This window comes from Bombina bombina, chromosome 1 (genome assembly GCF_027579735.1).
Source record: "Bombina bombina isolate aBomBom1 chromosome 1, aBomBom1.pri, whole genome shotgun sequence".
NCBI classification, from domain to species: Eukaryota; Metazoa; Chordata; class Amphibia; order Anura; family Bombinatoridae; genus Bombina; species Bombina bombina.
The window spans coordinates 799,464,139-799,481,656 of NC_069499.1; the positions used below are offsets into that span (position 1 = coordinate 799,464,139).

The 17,518-nt window shown below is 37.3% G+C and overlaps 1 long non-coding RNA gene across 3 annotated transcripts in view; it reads left to right on the forward strand.

Annotated features, from left to right (window-relative positions):
- The window catches only part of LOC128645988 (uncharacterized), a 104,695-nt gene that overhangs the window by 42,110 nt on the left and 45,067 nt on the right, over nt 1-17,518 (forward strand). For 2 of the 3 annotated variants that reach the window (XR_008400162.1, XR_008400163.1), the window contains exons 8-10: nt 2,105-2,186; nt 3,443-3,518; nt 5,466-5,624. This is a non-coding gene — a long non-coding RNA (uncharacterized LOC128645988). Of the gene's footprint in view, nt 1-2,104; nt 2,187-3,442; nt 3,519-5,465; nt 5,625-17,518 lie in introns of those variants that run through there. The other variant, XR_008400164.1, reaches the window with a different exon arrangement.

Here is a 17,518-nt window from a genome sequence, read left to right on the forward strand (position 1 = left end):
GGTTGAGTATCAGATCTCATTATGTTATCACGATGTGTACACACACTTGCTTCCTTATCTTATATTTCTCTGGAAAACTAAAGCTCAATACATAGAGGGAACAATGGAAAATAATAATTTTATTACTTTACTATCCTGCACCCCACTGTGAGTAATAACTTCTGATGGCTGTGTTTACTTAGGCTATGCAATAGCTGAGACTCCAGTATCAAAACTTTCAGTATAGGTTGGGAAACCACAAGCTAAATAAGCTATTTCAAATGCCAAAATAGGGGTAAAGGAGTTAATTAGAAACAATTAAATGCACTCCAGCAGGTAAAAGGGATCATTGAGAACAATTTAAATTGGAGAACATTTTTAGGTGAACTGTCCTTATAAAATATCACTCTATCTAATCCATTTAAACAAGTTTCCTATTTTATTTGTTATCAATTTTGCTTAGTATCCTTTTGTTAAAGGGACAGTCTACACCAGAATTGTCATTGTTTAAAAAGATAGATAATCCTTTTATTACCCATTCCCCAGTTTTGCATAACCAACACTGTTATATTAAATATAAGTTTTACCTCTGATTACCTTGTATCTAAGCTTCTGCAGATTGCCCCCTTATTTCAGACTTTGTATTTTACGTGCACACTCCTGGGCTCCTTTCAGCCAACTTGGCTTTATTCTTCAACAAAGGATACCAAAAAGAATAAAGCAAATTTGGTAATAGAAATATAAATTGGAAAGTTGTTAAAAATTATATACTGTAGCTGAATCGTGAATGTTTAATTTATAAGTCAAGCATCCTAGAGTTATATTTTAAAACCATGTTTAAATTTAAATATTACTGTATTTTCTTATGTGTTGTAATTTAATTTTGTTTCTGTGTCCCTATGTCACTTTTGTTATGTTAACACATATATATATATATACACACACCATTGGGAAACAGATGTGAAAGATAGAAAATACTTTCTTTCCATGACCTTTTAGACAGATATTGGGGGGGGGGGGGGGGGGAGTGTTGCTCTTATAATCTGTACATGATTGATCATATTTGTGTTTATCATGCAGTGCGAGGAGCACACTTCACTACACCCCCCTTCTCTGTATTTGTGTTTATCATGCAGTGCGAGAAGCACACTTCACTGTATTGGTAGAGGTATTTGCAGCAGAAATAGTAAGGTTCTTATGCCACTTTATAGATCATTAGTTAGGCCTCATCTTGAGTATTGTGTGCAGTTCTGGAGGCCATATCTTCAGAAGGATATTAACAAACTTGAATCTGTGCAAAGGAGGGCTACCAAAATGGTACATGGTCTAAAAAATAAAACTTACCAGGATAGGCTCAATGACCTAAATATGTATAGCTTAGAGGAGAGAAGGGAAAGAGGTGATATGATAGCAACTTTCAAGTACATTAAAGGGTTTAGTAAAACTGAGGCTGTGGGTATTTTACATAAAATGGAAAATTCAAGAACAAGGGGTCATGAGCTCAAGCTAAAGGGTAGTAGATTCAGGAGTAATTTGAGGAAGCACTTCTTTACAGAAAGAGTGATTGATTTATGGAATAAACTTCCTCAAGAGGTAGTAGCAACAAACACTGTGGGGGACTTTAAAAATGCATGGGACAAGCATAGGGCTATCCTACGAACTAGATAAGTTTATACTGTTAGGTAAGGTGGGGCAGACTTGCTGGGCCTATGGCTCTTATCTGCCGTCAATATCTATGTTTCTATGTTACACCCCCTTCTCTGTATTTGTGTTTATCATGCAGTGCGAGAAGCACACTTCACTACACCCCCCTTCTCTGTATTTGTGTTTATCATGCAGTGCGAGAAGCACACTTCACTACACCCCCCTTCTCTGTATTTGTGTTTATCATGCAGTGCGAGAAGCACACTTCACTACACCCCCTTCTCTGTATTTGTGTTCATCATGCAGTGCGAGGAGCACACTTCACTACACCCCCCTTCTCTGTATTTGTGTTTATCATGCAGTGCGAGAAGCACACTTCACTACACCCCCCTTCTCTGTATTTGCCTTTTAGGGATAGCTACTTTTTATAGCTACTTCTGTATTGCTGTGCAAGAGCTGAAACTTTGTTTCCTCTCAATAGATGTAGCAATGTGAAGCGAGAGGCCATAATGTACAGAGGTCTTCACTTCAACTGTGTCTGCTGACATCCAGGCTGCAAGTTGGTAAGGACAGAGACTGGGGCTACTGTTGCCTTTCCCATATATTAGATTCCATTTTGTAACAAACTGCTTTATAAATTCTAAAGCAGAAACCTAATGCTGCTGTTAAGCTAAGGTTTTATGATTTGATGTTTGTTCATTTGCCACAACAAAGGCAGGAGGAGGTATACATTGTATTCTGTGTTTGACAACTGTGTTTATAGGCAGTGGGGACAGTGCGGCCGACTGCTCTCACCACCCGTGATCATGGAAAGCTAGGCAGATTCCAATCTGTACCTCCAAATGCCTTTTTGGCATTTTTTTTTTTTTTTTCTTGGTCTATTGTGAATGTATATCTGTCTCCTGTGCATCTCCCATTAACATTTGTTTAAGGTTATCCGGTCAAGCTGCTGTTTGCTGCATGAAAAGGACACATCTGCTGCACAAGATGAGACTTCGCTGGGACACCATTCAAGATTGACAAGGATTCAACCAGATTCATCCGTCCTCAGACATGTTCAGAACGCTACGTTGATATATATGTATAATGTTTGATTATTATTATTCTGTATAAAGTTATAATTTGTAGTATGGTAACTGAACACATTGAATTCTGTGTCTGCTGAAGTGTTCACGGATAGTGAGTGTAGAGTGCGGCTGCTCTCACTGTCTGTGATCATGGGAAGCTAATCGGATTTCAGTCTACGTTTTGGTTATCTATTGTACAATATTTTGTACAATATTTTTATCATTCTGTATATTTATAATTATGTATAATTGTCATGTATAATTTATTATGTATGATTGTTATATATAATATGTATAATTGTCATGTATAATATATATTATGTATATGTATGTTGTATATGTATTTTCTCTATTTTTATTATGTATAATATGTATGTTCTATATATTTATTATGTATAATATGTATTTTCTATTTATTATTATTATTATTATTATTATTATTATTATTATTATTCTGTATAAAGTTATAATTTGTAGTATGGTAACTGAACACATTGAATTCTGTGTCTGCTGAAGTGTTCAGGGATAGTGAGTGTAGAGTGCGGCTGCTCTCACTGTCTGTGATCATGGGAAGCTAATCAGATTTCAGTTTATGTTTGGTTATCTATTGTACAATATTTTTATAATTATGTATAATATGTTTGGCTTAAATATGGGAAAGGCAACTTTAACTCTGTACTTTTTGTACACTGGGTGCATTTAGAGCACCAGGTTGTCTAGTTTCTTACACTAATTTTGTTTTCTGTATATAGATTTTGTTTTATATACAGATCTTCAAGCACTGGACAAAATGTCTACATGAAACTTTTCTCCGTTACATCAGCCCAGGTAAGCATGAGTGGTTGTGAAGATGTAACATTTACAACTTTCAATGCTTGCATTTTTGTTTCCCTGCATCTTAAAGGGATATAAAAACCCAAATGTTTTTATTTCATGATTCAGATAGAGCATGCAACTTTCCAATTTACTCATATCAAATTTTCGTTCTTCTCTTAATCTTTATTTGAAAAAGCAGGAATGTAAGCTTAGGAGGCCGTCCATTTTTGGTTCAGAACCTTGGGTAGCGCTTGCTGATTTATTGGCTACATTTAGCCACCAATCAGCAAGCGCTACCCAGAACATTTGGGTTTCATATCCCTTTTATGTTCTGCTTACTTGGTTTAGGAAAATGGTTACCAGACTGAACACAGGGGGAGGGGTTGTGTTTTTTTTTTTTCTTTCAGTAAAGGGAGCTAGCTGCTTATTGGTTCCTGCAGACAGTGATTGGCTAACTAGATGTGTTCAGCTAGCTGCCAGTAGTGCAATGTTCTTTCAGCAAAGGATAACAAGATAATGAAGCCCATTTGATAATAGAAGTAATAAGGAAAGCTGTTTTAAAATTGTTTATTTCCAAATCACAAAACTTAAGCATTTGGCATTTTTAAGGATTTCAACTTGTTTTGTCACCATCTCATAGGTTCATCAGTATAGATAAAACGTGACTATTGTAACACAACTAGAACTCGCACACCCTCTATATAAACTTTACCTTGTTCAGTTAATTTCCTATTGCCTCTATAGGTGAGAACTGGTTCTGGGATGCTTTAATGATCAGTAACTCTTTGCTTCAATCTGTCAGAATATTTGTGTACAACTTTATTTTACTTTCTGTTTATAATGTACCTCACACTTTATTTTACTTTCTGTTTATAATGTACCTCACACTTTATTTTACTTTCTGTTTATAATGTACCTCACACTCCCCACCCCCCCCTTTTTGCTTAACTTCTTTTCATGAGAGCATAATGAGGTAGGCTCAAGAGCGGATGTCTTGAGCATTGTTGCAAACCCTTTTGCCTATGCAGTGCTTAAGACATGGGCACGTACTCCTTGAGCCTACGAACATGCTCCTAAAAAGAAAAATATACCCTGTGAGCTTGTGCACGTGCTCAGTAGGGGCTTGTTCCCCCAGAAAGTGTGAATATAAAAAGACTGTGCAAAATTTTGATGTCTTAAAGACAAACGGTTTCAGATCTGATGGAGTTGTACTTTTAAAGAGACAACCAAATGCTGAATCATTTGAAAGTGATGTAGCAAATCTGTAAAAGGCTGACAATAAAATATCACCTTAGTATCTCTGTAAAAAATGACCGTATGTGACCTGTGTCTTTGGTAGCCTCATCCCATTATAGACCAAATATAAGCATCTGTATGCTTGTCCCAGGACTAGCACGGGATCATGCGCCTTAGATGTCCCATTATTTCCGTTCTCCGCTAAAGAAAGTTTACTATGATTAATTTTTTTGTTAAATCCCACAAGATAACAGTAAAGTGTGAACTTGGCACAGACTTATGAAATTCCTGACAGTGTAGGGGTTAATCATGTAGCTTGTAAGATTTAAGTGTGGCTGTAGTGTGTGGTTTTTTTTTTTTGTTTTTTTTCCTTTTGTGCAGTGTAGGATTCGCACACGTCTCTCTTTTCTTGAGTGGGACATGCAGAATAGAGCAATCTCGCCACTGTCCGCTAGATTGCAGCAGAAAGCCCAGGACCACGGCATCCTTTAGGGCTAATAAACTACTGCGCCTGTACGGCACTGTTCGTTAAGGGGTTAAACGGAAAAAATGCATATTGCTGAATGAGTTGGTACTAGTTGTAGGTGTTCCCTGAATACAACATATTCAAATGGATGCAGTTGAGGAGAAAAGTGTACACCATGTCTACTGTGTGTTGTTCTCTAGGGTTTGTAGGCATAACTTTACATTTTGTTCTATATTCTCACTTTTTTTTTTTTGCAGGTGTTTTAACAGCTGGAGTACGTGTGTTTTGTGTAACTGCTGCTCTCACAACTCGTGTACCCATGGAAAGGGATTGTCCTTGGCGTTCCTGTTTCATAAAATGCTAATAAAGTGTTTCTGATGATATCTGTTCTATTAATAAAGCGGTGAATGATCTTACATTTTGTTAGTTTTTTTTATTTATATGGTTATGCATTAAAGTGATGATAAATCCTACTAGTTATGAAACGCTAGAATTAGCATCACTTAACATAAAGGCGACCATCATTCATCAGTTACATTTTTTATTTTTTTTTGTCTAAGCGCTTCCGGCCACCCACGGCACAGCTCAGTTTTTCAATAGCACAGCTAATGACTAAAGTGGAAATGTCATCTCATTGAAAAAACAGCTGCGCTGTGGGTGCTTAGTTTTGTGCTGATGCTGCAGTTAAATTAAAATAAAGATGCCTATTCATTTTTTTTTATTTTTATTATATTTATATTTTTGTATCTGTAAAATGGGACTGCTTGGAGAAGGAATGAGACTAAGTGTAACAGTATCATTTATATAATTTAGGCAATATTTACATGTCAGAACTATATACCTGCAACCCAAAAGTAGTTTTTTTTTTTTTTTTTTTTTAACTTTCAATAGTTTTTGTATAGCTAGTACAATACTGTATTGCATAAAGGCAATGGCTGTTTTAAATAAACAGACTATATATTTTTTTTTTGAACACCCAAAAACCAAACATGCGGGCAGGGGAAAATGGTAACTTTTTTTTTTTTTTTTTGCGCAGATTTTGCAATTCCGGGAATTGGGTATTTGTACGTAATATATGTGTCTAATATATCACTTTAAAAAAAAATGTATGTGTGGGGGCGTATTTTAGGTAAGTAGATACTTGTAATAATGGAGTTCAGGTGTTTCATCCACACCCATTGCTAATAAGTGTATAAAGTCCAGCATGTAGCCATAACATCTCCATAGCCACACAGTGGCAGTACGATGGGTCATACTGAACAAGTCGGTTTGTGAAATTTCTGCCATACTAGATGAGTCTTGGTTAGCTGTAAGTGCTATAAGCAACAAGAACTCGGCCGTAAAGCGCTAGACCACACAAACTCACAGAACAGGGATGCTGAAGCTCATATACACTAATTTTCATATAACTGCATGTAATACGCTACTATAAAGAATGTGCGGATACTGATGTAAACATCCAGTAAAAACCTTTTAAAAACTTACTTGGAAGCTCCCAGTTTAGCAATTTTAATGAGGTTAGTGTTGGAGACCCAGTGAAAGGGTCTGGAAAGCAAAAAGAGAGCAGACACTCCCCCCACCCCTCCCCTGCATATGAAAAAACCCTCTACACAAACCAGAGCAAGCTGGATGAGTAGGTAGACAACAGTTTACTTCTGAAACTTTGGGGCTTGGTTTGAAATATGAAAATCAGCACAATGTGGTTTTTTTATTTTTATAAAATAAGCAAAATTACATTTTTACACAACCCCCCACCCAAAACAACCTGTATTGGCTTTATTAATGGATCTTCTGCAAAACATTTATGCAAATCTAGTGTACAATGTCACTTTTTTTAAAGGGACACTCAAGTCAAAATTATACTTTAATGATTCAGAGCATGCAATTTTAAACAACCTTCCAATTTACTTCCTTTAACAATGTGCACAATCTTTTTATACTTTGAGTCGACAAGCTTCTACTGAGCATGTGCAAGAATTCACAGAATTTGCTTGTATGCATGTGGAAATAGAGAACTTTGAAATTTGACAGAAAAAAAAATTAATCCTCTAGCATTGCAAGATCCCTAGTGATTTTTTTTTAAAAGACAGATTTTGCTTTACTTCTCCAAGGGGCGTTCCCTGCATTTCTGTGAGAGACAAGCCAAGTGCAATATAGCACTGCATGACAGGGTTCTGCTGCTTTTACACTTTGTGCTTTTGGTTTTATATCACTTTATGCTTCCAATTTAAACTTTTTTATTTTGTGTACAGCAGTGTAGATAGTATTGTGATTTTACAAATTCTGACCTATACAGCAGGCTTCAGAGGCAAAATTCACTGAATTTTCTATGAAAAGGGTAGGGACTTGGAAATAGAAAGTAATGAAGCTCTCTGCAATACAACATTTCACATGGGAGAGAGAAGGTAACTGGAGAACCCCTGGGGCTGATATAAAGGCTCAGTATGTAGCAATTCCAAATTAAAATGAAAAGTTTTCACTACAATTTAACTTTTGTCTATATTTACTATATATTACTTTTCTATTAGTTAAATAAGTCTCTATTGTGAATTTTGAACAAACTTCACCTGCATACAGCTGGCGAGACAACTGGTGACAGCTTCAGACATACCTAGGAACTCCCCTGTTCAGCCCAGGAAACTGCCCTGTCCCTCCCACTTTCTGAAAGTGACAGTTTTAGTTTGCAATGCAGCAAATTCAAGGTGCAATGTAATTTGTTTATACAAACCGAAATATACAAAGTATGACCCTAATTTGTTAAAGTAACACAGAAGTGTAAAAAAACTCATATCACGCAGTGCTTTATTGCACTGGGCTTGTCTCTACTTCATTTATAGAAATGATAGAGATCTTGCTGTGCTGGAGAGTTCTGCTCTTTTTCTTTTGAATTTTCAGTGAATTCAGCCCCTGTGAAGTCTGAACTGCAATTTCTCTCCAAGCTGGAGAACCTTTGAATATCAGGGCCTCAGTGCTATTGCATTGTCTTTATCATGGATTTGTTGATTATGCAAATCTACTGCATTTCCTGTTCCTTTAAAATTTGTCTAAAACAGCATATATTATTATAATTTAGCATAATTATAAAAGTACATTTGAAAAGTTGTTTAAAATTGCATGTTCTGTCGGAATCATGAAAGTTTCTATTTTTCACTTTACTGTCCCTTTTATTTTTGAAGATGGACAATATGCCAAACCGCACCTACTAGCCAGGACCATGAAATTTGGTATAATATACTCTGGGTTTTATGTTTTAACTGATAACCACTAAACAGTTTGCTGTCAAGATTCCGATAGAGAACACTATTTTAAACCACTTTTTACAATTTTCTTCTATTTAATTTGCTTCGTTCTCTTTTGTATTCTTTGTTGAAGAAACAGCAAGGCACATGGTTGAGCCAATAACACGAGGCATATATCTGAAGCCACCACTGCATGCTTTGGAGCAGGAAAGGGGGAAAAAATGGGTTTCATGCCCCTTTAAAGCCAATTAGAGATACATAGTAGGGTTACCCTTGAGAAGTCGTTAGGGTGCTTTCTGTGTTCTGAGAAATAGAAACTGCTCAATGCTCCGAGCTAAATTACATAAAAAAGGGGCAAAAGCTAAACTTTTTTTTTTTCTATTAAATCTCAAGGTGTTTACTGCCCCTTAAAAAGTGCAAGTATATTCTAAGCAGTGCTTCTTCATTTTTTTAAAATTTATTTTTTTACTTGGGACTAGGCACGTGCATTTGTGTACTTTGTTGCCATAAATGGCAGCCATCGGCAGAATTTGTCTCCAGAGTCAATTTTTTTTCTTGTGAAAGGTCAACACACAAGGATCTGTGTTGCCCTTTCACAAGATGAAATATGGAGAGACAAATTCTGCTGGCCATTTTCTGCATTTGTTTGCGAAGGGTTTGTTTCCATTGAGGTGATAAAATCAATTCTATGGAGATTTTATGGTACCACCAGTTTCCAAACATTATCAACTCAATGGAAACTAAAGTACACAAATGCACTTGTCTACTTGGGACCTATTTTTTACATTAGAAGATTATTTTGCCACCCCCTATGATTATAATATAGTCCAAAACAAACCCCTTGTCAGACAGTTATACATTTATTATTATTTATAATACATCAATACACCAAACAAGTCAAGAGATTATTAGAGAAAATAAGTCCATTGTACTGTTATTGACACTGCTAATCACTAAAGGTTAGACTCTTTGTCTAACTACTTGTACTTTCCATGTAGGCTTCTCCCATTGCTTGTGGCGATGAGCAATGCCCCACATGTAAAAACATAGAATTTGACGGTAGATAAGAACCAAAAAGGCCCATCAAGTCTACCCATATTACATGTTACGTTTTCCTTAGGATAGCCTTATGCATCAACCAGGCATTTTTGAATTTCTTTACAGTCTTTGTGTTTACCACCTCAAATGGGAGTTTATTCCATTAATCCATCACCCTTTCTGTAACAAAAAATGCTTAGTCAAATTTCTCCTGAATCTGCTACCCTCTAACTTCAGATTGTGACCCCTTGTTTTTGCATTTATTTTTTTGTAAAAAATGCTTTCAGCCTCTATTTTATTAAGTCCCTTCATATATTTGAAGGTTTCTATCATGTACACACACTATATGTACTCTGCACACAATGTACCCTCTAATTGGTTTGAGCAGTGTAACCATAAAAAGTGACCTTTACAATTATTAGCCAAGGGATTAAAATGTGTGAGCACATTTGAAGTAGGACAAACGTAGCTACCTGTATATGCCTACTTGGCATTAAATTAAACTGGAGAACAAAAAAGGTTATTCACACAGCATATACGTGCACACAGCAAGGGTGTTCCATGACATTAATACAACATTTTTAGCTGCAGTAAAGGGACACTGAACCCATTTCTTTCATGTAATTGGCAAGAGTCCATGAGCTAGTGACGTATGGGATATACATTCCTACCAGGAGGGGCAAAGTTTCCCAAACCTCAAAATGCCTATAAATACACCCCTCACCACACCCACTATTCAGTTTTACAAACTTTGCCTCCTATGGAGGTGGTGAAATAAGTTTGTGCTAAGATTTCTACGTTGATATGCGCTTCTCAGCATTGTTGAAGCCCGATTCCTCTCAGAGTACAGCGAATGTCAGAGGGACGTGAAGGGAGTATCACTTATTGAATACGATGATTTCCCTAACGGGGGTCTATTTCATAGGTTCTCTGTTATCGGTCGTAGAGATTCATCTCCTACCTCCCTTTTCAGATCGACGATATACTCTCATATTCCATTACCTCTACTAATAACTGTTTTAGTACTGGTTTGGCTATCTGCTATATGTGGATGGGTGTCTTTTGGTAAGTATGTTTTTATTTCTTAAGACACCTCAGCTATGGTTTGGCACTTTATGCATTTATATAAAGTTCTAAATATATGTATTGTACTTATATTTGCCATGAGTCAGGTTCATGTATTTCCTTCTGCAGACTGTCAGTTTCATATTTGGGGAATATAAACATCTTTTAAATATGAATTTTATTTCTTACCTGGGGTTTAGTCTTTTTTTCAATTGACTACTTCTTACAAATTGCGGGCGGTATTAGGCCCGCGGGTGCGACAAATGCTAAACTTTATTACGTCATTCTTAGCGCGAAAAATTTTTTGGCGCGGAAAAGTACATCTATGACTCAAGTTCGTCACTTCTGGCGTCATACTCGACACCGAGACCTTTCACACTGTTGCGTCATTAGTGACGCGAGTGTGTCATTTCCGGTTATTTTTTTGGCGCCAAAAAAGTTTAGTTACGTTGTGTCATATTTGGCGCCAAACTTTTTTATTAGTCAATACCCCATTGATGTTTGCCTCTTGCTTTTTTCTATCAGAGGGTTATGCTATTTGCATTTTTCCCATTCCTGAAACTGTCATATAAGGAAATAGATAATTTTGCTTTATATGTTGTTTTTTATCTTACATTTTGCAAGATGTCTCAACCTGATCCTGCCTCAGAAGCTTCTACTGGAACGTTGCTGCTTGTCATCGGTTCAACCAAAGCTAAGTGCATTTGTTGTAAAATTGTAGAAATTATCTCGCTGAATGTCATTTGTAATAGTTATCATGATAAACTTTTACATGCAGATAGTGTATCCATTAGTAATAGTACATTGCCAGTTGCAGTTCCTTCAACTTCTAATGTGCATGATATACCTGTAAATTTTAAAGAATTTGTTTCTGATTCTATTCTGAAGGCTTTGTCTGCATTTCCACCTTCAAATAAATGTAAAAGGTCTTTTAAAACTTCTCATTTAGTTGATGAAATTTCAAATGACCAACAATATGATAATTTATCCTCTTCTGATAAGGATCTATCTGATTCAGTAGATCCTCCTCAGACATTGACACTGACAAATCTACTATTGAGTATATGCGTTCTTTATTAAAAGAAGTGTTAATTACTTTGGATATTGAGGTAACCAGTCCTCTTGACGTTCAGTCTAATAAAATTTAAATGCTGTTTTTAAACCTCCTGTGGTTTCTCCAGGGGTTTTTCCTATTCCTGAGGCTATTTCTGATATGATTTCTAAAGGAATGGAATAAGCCAGGTACTTCTTTTATTCCTTCTTCAAGGTTTAAAAAATTGTATCCTTTACCAGCAAAATCTATAGAGTTTTGGGAAAAGATCCCCAGAGTTGATGGGGCTATTTCTACTCTTGCTAAACGTACCACTATTCCTATGGAAGATAGTACTTCCTTTAAGGATCCTTTAAATAGGAAGCTTGAATCTTATCTAAGGAAGGCCTATTTATATTCAGGTCATCTTCTTAGACCTGCAATTTCTTTGGCTGATGTTGCGGCTGCGTCAACTTTCTGGTTGAAGAATTTAGCGCAACAGGAATTGGATTCTGACTTATCTAGCATTATTTGCTTACTGCAATATGCTAATCATTTTATTTATGATGCTATTTTTGATATCAAAATTGAAAGCCTTCCTCAAATTGGAATAAATACAAGCCTTTTAGGAAACCAAAGTCAGCCCCTAAGTCCGCATGAAGGTGCGGCCCTCATTCCAGTTCAGCTGGTAGGGGGCAGATTAAGGTTTTTCAAGGATATTTGGATAAAATCTGTTCAAAATCAATGGATTCAGAGCATTGTCTCTCAAGGGTATCGATTAGGATTCAGAGTATCCCAGTAAATCCAGTAAAAGCTCAGGCTTTCCTGAAGTGTGTTTCAGACATGGAGTCTTCAGGGGTAATCATGCCAGTTCCTCTTCTGGAACAAGGTTTGGGGTTTTATTCAAATCTATTCATTGTCCCAAAGAAGGAAAATTTATTCAGACCAGTTCTGGATCTGAAAATTTTGAATCGTTATGTAAGAGAACCAACTTTCAAGATGGTGACTATAAGGACTATTCTGCCTTTTGTTCAGCAAGGACATTATATGTCCACAATAGACTTGCAGGATGCATACCTTCATATTCCGATTCATCCAGAACATTATCAGTTTCTGAGATTCTTTTTTCTAGACAAGCATTACCAATTTGTTGCTCTTCCATTTGGCATAGCAACAGCTCCAAGAATATTTTTAAAGGTTCTGGGTGCTCTACTCTCTGTAATCAAAGAACAGGGTATTGCAGTGCTTCCTTATTTGGACGATATCTTGGTACTAGCTCAGTCTTTAAGTTCTGCAGAATCTCACACGAATCAACTAGTGTTGTTTCTTCAGAAACATGGTTAGAGGATCAATTTACCAAAGAGTTTCTTGATTCCTCAGACAAGGGTCACCTTTTTAGGCTTCCAGATAGATTCAGTGTCCATGACTCTGTCTCTAACAGACGAGACGTTTAAAATTGGTTGCAGCCTGCCGGCACCTTCAGTCTCAGTCATTCCCTTCAGTGGCTATGTGCATGGAAGTTTTAGGTCTCATGACTGCAGCATCGGACGCGATCCCCTTTGCTCGTTTTCACATGAGACCTCTTCAGCTTTGTATGCTGAATCAATGGTGCAGGGATTATACAAAGATATCACAATTAATATCCTTAAATCCCAATGTACGACACTCTCTGACATGGTGGATAGATCACCATCGTTTAGTTCAAGGGGCTTCTTTTGTTCGGCCAACCTGGACTGTGATCACAACAGATGCAAGTCTCTCAGGTTGGGGAGCTGTTTGGGGATCTCTGACAGCACAAGGGGTTTGGAAATCTCAAGAGGCGAGATTACCATTAAATATTTTAGAACTACGTGCAATTCTTAGAGCTCTAAAGTTTTGGCCTCTGTTAAAGAGAGAACCGTTCATTTGTTTTCAGACAGGCAATATCACAACAGTGGCATATGTCAATCATCAGGGTGGGACTCACAGTCCCCAAGCTATAAAAGAAGTATCTCGAATACTTGTTTGGGCGGAACCCAGCTCCTGTCTAATCTGTGCGGTGCATATCCCAGGTGTAGACAATTGGGAAGCGGTTTATCTCAGCCGCCAGACTTTTTACATCCAGGGGAGTGGTCCCTCCATCCAGATGTGTTTTCTCAGTTTGTTCAGATGTGGGGTCTTCCAGAGAGAGATCTCATGGCCTCTCATCTAAACAAGAAACTTCCCAGATACCTGTCCAGGTCCAGGGATGTTCAGGTGGAAGCAGTGGATGCGCTGACACTTCCTTGGTGTTATCATCCTGCTTACATCTTCCCGCCTCTAGTTCTCCTTCCAAGAGTGATTTCCAAAATCATCATGGAACAATCATTTGTGTTGCTGGTGGCACCAGCATGGCCACACAGGTTTTGGTATGCGGATCTGGTTCGGATGTCCAGTTGCCCGCCTTGGCCACTTCCGTTACGGCCAGACCTACTATCTCAAGGTCTGTTTTTCCATCAGGATCTCAAATCATTAAATTTGAAAGTATGGAAATTGAACGCTTAGTTCTAAGTCATAGAGGTTTCTCTGACTCAGGGATTAATACTATGTTACAAGCTCGTAAATCTGTCTCTAGAAAGATTTATTACAGAGTTTGGAAGACTTACATTTCATCTGTTCTCATAAATTTTCTTGGCATTCTTTTAGAATTTCTAGAATTTTACAGTTTCTTCAGGATGGTTTGGATAAGGGTTTGTCTTCAAGTTCCTTGAAAGGACAAATCTCCGCTTGGAGTCTTAATTTGGTTCTGAAGGCTTTACAGGCTCCTCCTTTTGAGCCTATGCATTCTTTGGGCATTAAACTACTTTCTTGGAAAGTGTTGTTCCTTTTGGCCATCTCTTCTGCTAGAAGAGTTTCTGAGCTATCTGCTCTTTCTTGCGAATTTCCTTTTCTGATTTTTCATCAGGATAAGGTGGTTTTGCGGACTTCTTTTGAATTTCTTTCATGTAATTAGCAAGAGTCCATGAGCTAGTGACGTATGGGATATACATTCCTACCAGGAGGGGCAAAGTTTCCCAAACCTCAAAATGCCTATAAATACACCCCTCACCACACCCACAATTCAGTTTTACAAACTTTGCCTCCCATGGAGGTGGTGAAGTAAGTTTGTGCTAGATTCTACGTTGATATGCGCTTCGCAGCAGGCTGAAGCCCGGTTTTCCTCTCAGAGTGCAGTGAATGTCAGAGGGATGTGAAGAGAGTATTGCCTATTTTAATACAATGGTCTTCCTCTAGGGGATCTATTTAATAGGTTCTCTGTTATCAGTCGTAGAGATTTCTTCTCCTACCTCCCTTTTCAGATCAACGATATACTCTTATATACCATTACCTCTACTGATTCTCGTTTCAGTACTGGTTTGGCTATCTACTATATGTAGATGAGTGTCTTAGGGTAAGTAAGTCTTATTTTATTTATGACACTCTAAGCTATGGTTGGGCACTTTATATGTAAAGTTCTAAATATATGTTTTAAACTTATATTTGCCATGATTCAGGATAATCAGTATTCCTTCTTTCAGACTGTCAGTTTCATTTTTTGGGGAAAATGCATATGAATAAATATTTTTTCTTACCTTAAAATTTTTTCAAATTGGCTGTTAGGCTCGCAGGGGCAGAAAATGCTTCAATTTATTGCGTCATTCTTGGCGCGACATTTTTTGATGCAAAATTTCGTCATTTCCGGCGCCATAGTTGACGCCGGAAGTTTGCACGTGGTTGCGTCATTTTTTGATGCATGTGTGTTAGACTTTTTTTGCGCCAAAGGATATGTGGTGTCATACTTGGCACCAAAAAATGTGGGCGTTATACTTGGCGCCACTTTTTTTCACATTATTTAAGTCTCATTTTTTTGTTGCTTCTGGTTGCCATTTAAGGAATTTGATAATTTTGCTTTATATGTTGTTTTTTCTATTACATATTGCAAGATGTCACAACCTGACCCTGGATCAGAATCTATTTCTGGAAAGACGCTGCCTGATGTTGGTTCTACCAAAGCTAAGTGCATTTGTTGTAAACTTTTGGTAACTGTTCCTCCGGCTGTAGTTTGTGTTAGTTGTCATGATAAACTTTCTAACGCAGATAATGTCTCCATTAGTAATAATCCATTACCTGTTGTTTTTCCTTCAACATCTAATGTTCAGGATGTTCCTGATAATGTAAGAGAATTTGTTTCTAATTCTATTAGGAAGGCTCTGTCTGTTATTCCTCCTTCCAGTAAACGTAAAAGGTCTTTTAAAACTTCTCATATTTCAGATGAATTTTTAAATGACCGCCATCATTCTGACTTATCTATTTCTGATGAGGATCTATCTGGTTCAGAAGATTCTGCCTCAGATATTGACACTGATAAATCTTCATATTTGTTTAAGATGGAGTTTATTCGTTCTTTACTTAAAGAAGTGTTGATTGCATTAGATATGGTGGAGTCTAGTCCTCTTGATACTAAAACTACTAAGCGTTTAAATTCAGTTTTTAAACCTCATGTAGTTATTCCAGAAGTTTTTCCAGTTCCTGATGCTATTTCAGAAGTAATTTCTAGGGAATGGAATAGTCTGGGTACTTAATTTACTCCTTCACCAAGGCTTAAGAAATTGTACCCTTTGCCATCTGATAGATTAGAGTTTTGGGAAAAAAATCCCCAAAGTTGATGGGGCTATCTCTACTCTAGCTAAACGTACTACTATTCCTACGGCAGATAGTACTTCCTTTAAGGATCCTTTAGATAGGAAGCTTGAATCCTTTCTAAGGAAGGCTTATTTATGTTCAGGTAATCTTCTTAGACCTGCTATTTCTTTGGCTGATGTTGCTGCAGCTTCCACTTTCTGGTTGGAGGCTTTAGCGCAACAAGTGTCAGACCATAATGCTTATAGCATTGTTAAACTTCTTCAACATGCTAATAACTTTGTGATGCCATTTTTGATATCATTAGAATTGATGTCAGGTATATGTCTTTAGCTAGAAGAGCTTTATGGCTTAAATCTTGGAATGCAGATATGACTTCTAAGTCAACATTGCTTTCTCTTTCTTTCCAAGGTAATAAATTATTTGGTTCACAGAGGATTCAATAATTTCAACTGTTACTGGGGGGAAGGGAGCCTTTTTGCCTCAGGACAAAAAAATCTAAAGGTAAATATAGGGCTGCTAATCATTTTCGTTCCTTTCGTCAGAATAAGGAACAGAAGCCTGACCCTTCCCCTAAGGGAACAGTTTCCGTTTGGAAACCTTCTCCAGTCTGGAATAAATCCAAGCCTTTTAGAAAGTCAAAACCAGCTCCTAAATCCGCATGAAGGTGCGGCCCTCATTCCAGCACAGCTGGTAGGGGGAAGGTTACGATTTTTCAAAGATGTTTGGATCAATTCGATTCACAGTCTTTGGATTCAGAACATTGTTTCACAAGGGTACAGAATAGGTTTCAAGGTAAGGCTGCCTGTGAGAAGATTTTTTCTCTCACGCATTCCAGTAAACCCAGTAAAGGCTCAGGCATTTCTGAAATGTGTTTCAGACCTAGAGTCGGCTGGGGTAATTGTGCCAGTTCCAGTTCTGGAACGGGGTCTGGGGTTTTACTCAAATCTATTCATTGTACCAAAGAAGGAGAATTCCTTCAGACCAGTTATGGATCTAAAAATATTGAATCATTATGTAAGGATACCAACATTCAAAATGGTGACTAAAGACTATTCTGCCTTTTGTTCAGCAAGGGCATTATATGTCTACAATATATTTACAGGATGCATATCTTCATATTCCAATTCATCCAGATCACTATCAGTTCCTGAGATTCTCTTTTCTAGACAAGCATTACCAGTTTGTTGCTCTTCCGTTTGGCCTAGCAACAGCTCCAAGGATCTTTTCAAAGGTTCTCGGTGCCCTTCTCTCTGTAATCAGAGAACAGGGTATTGCGGTATTTCCTTATTTGGACGAT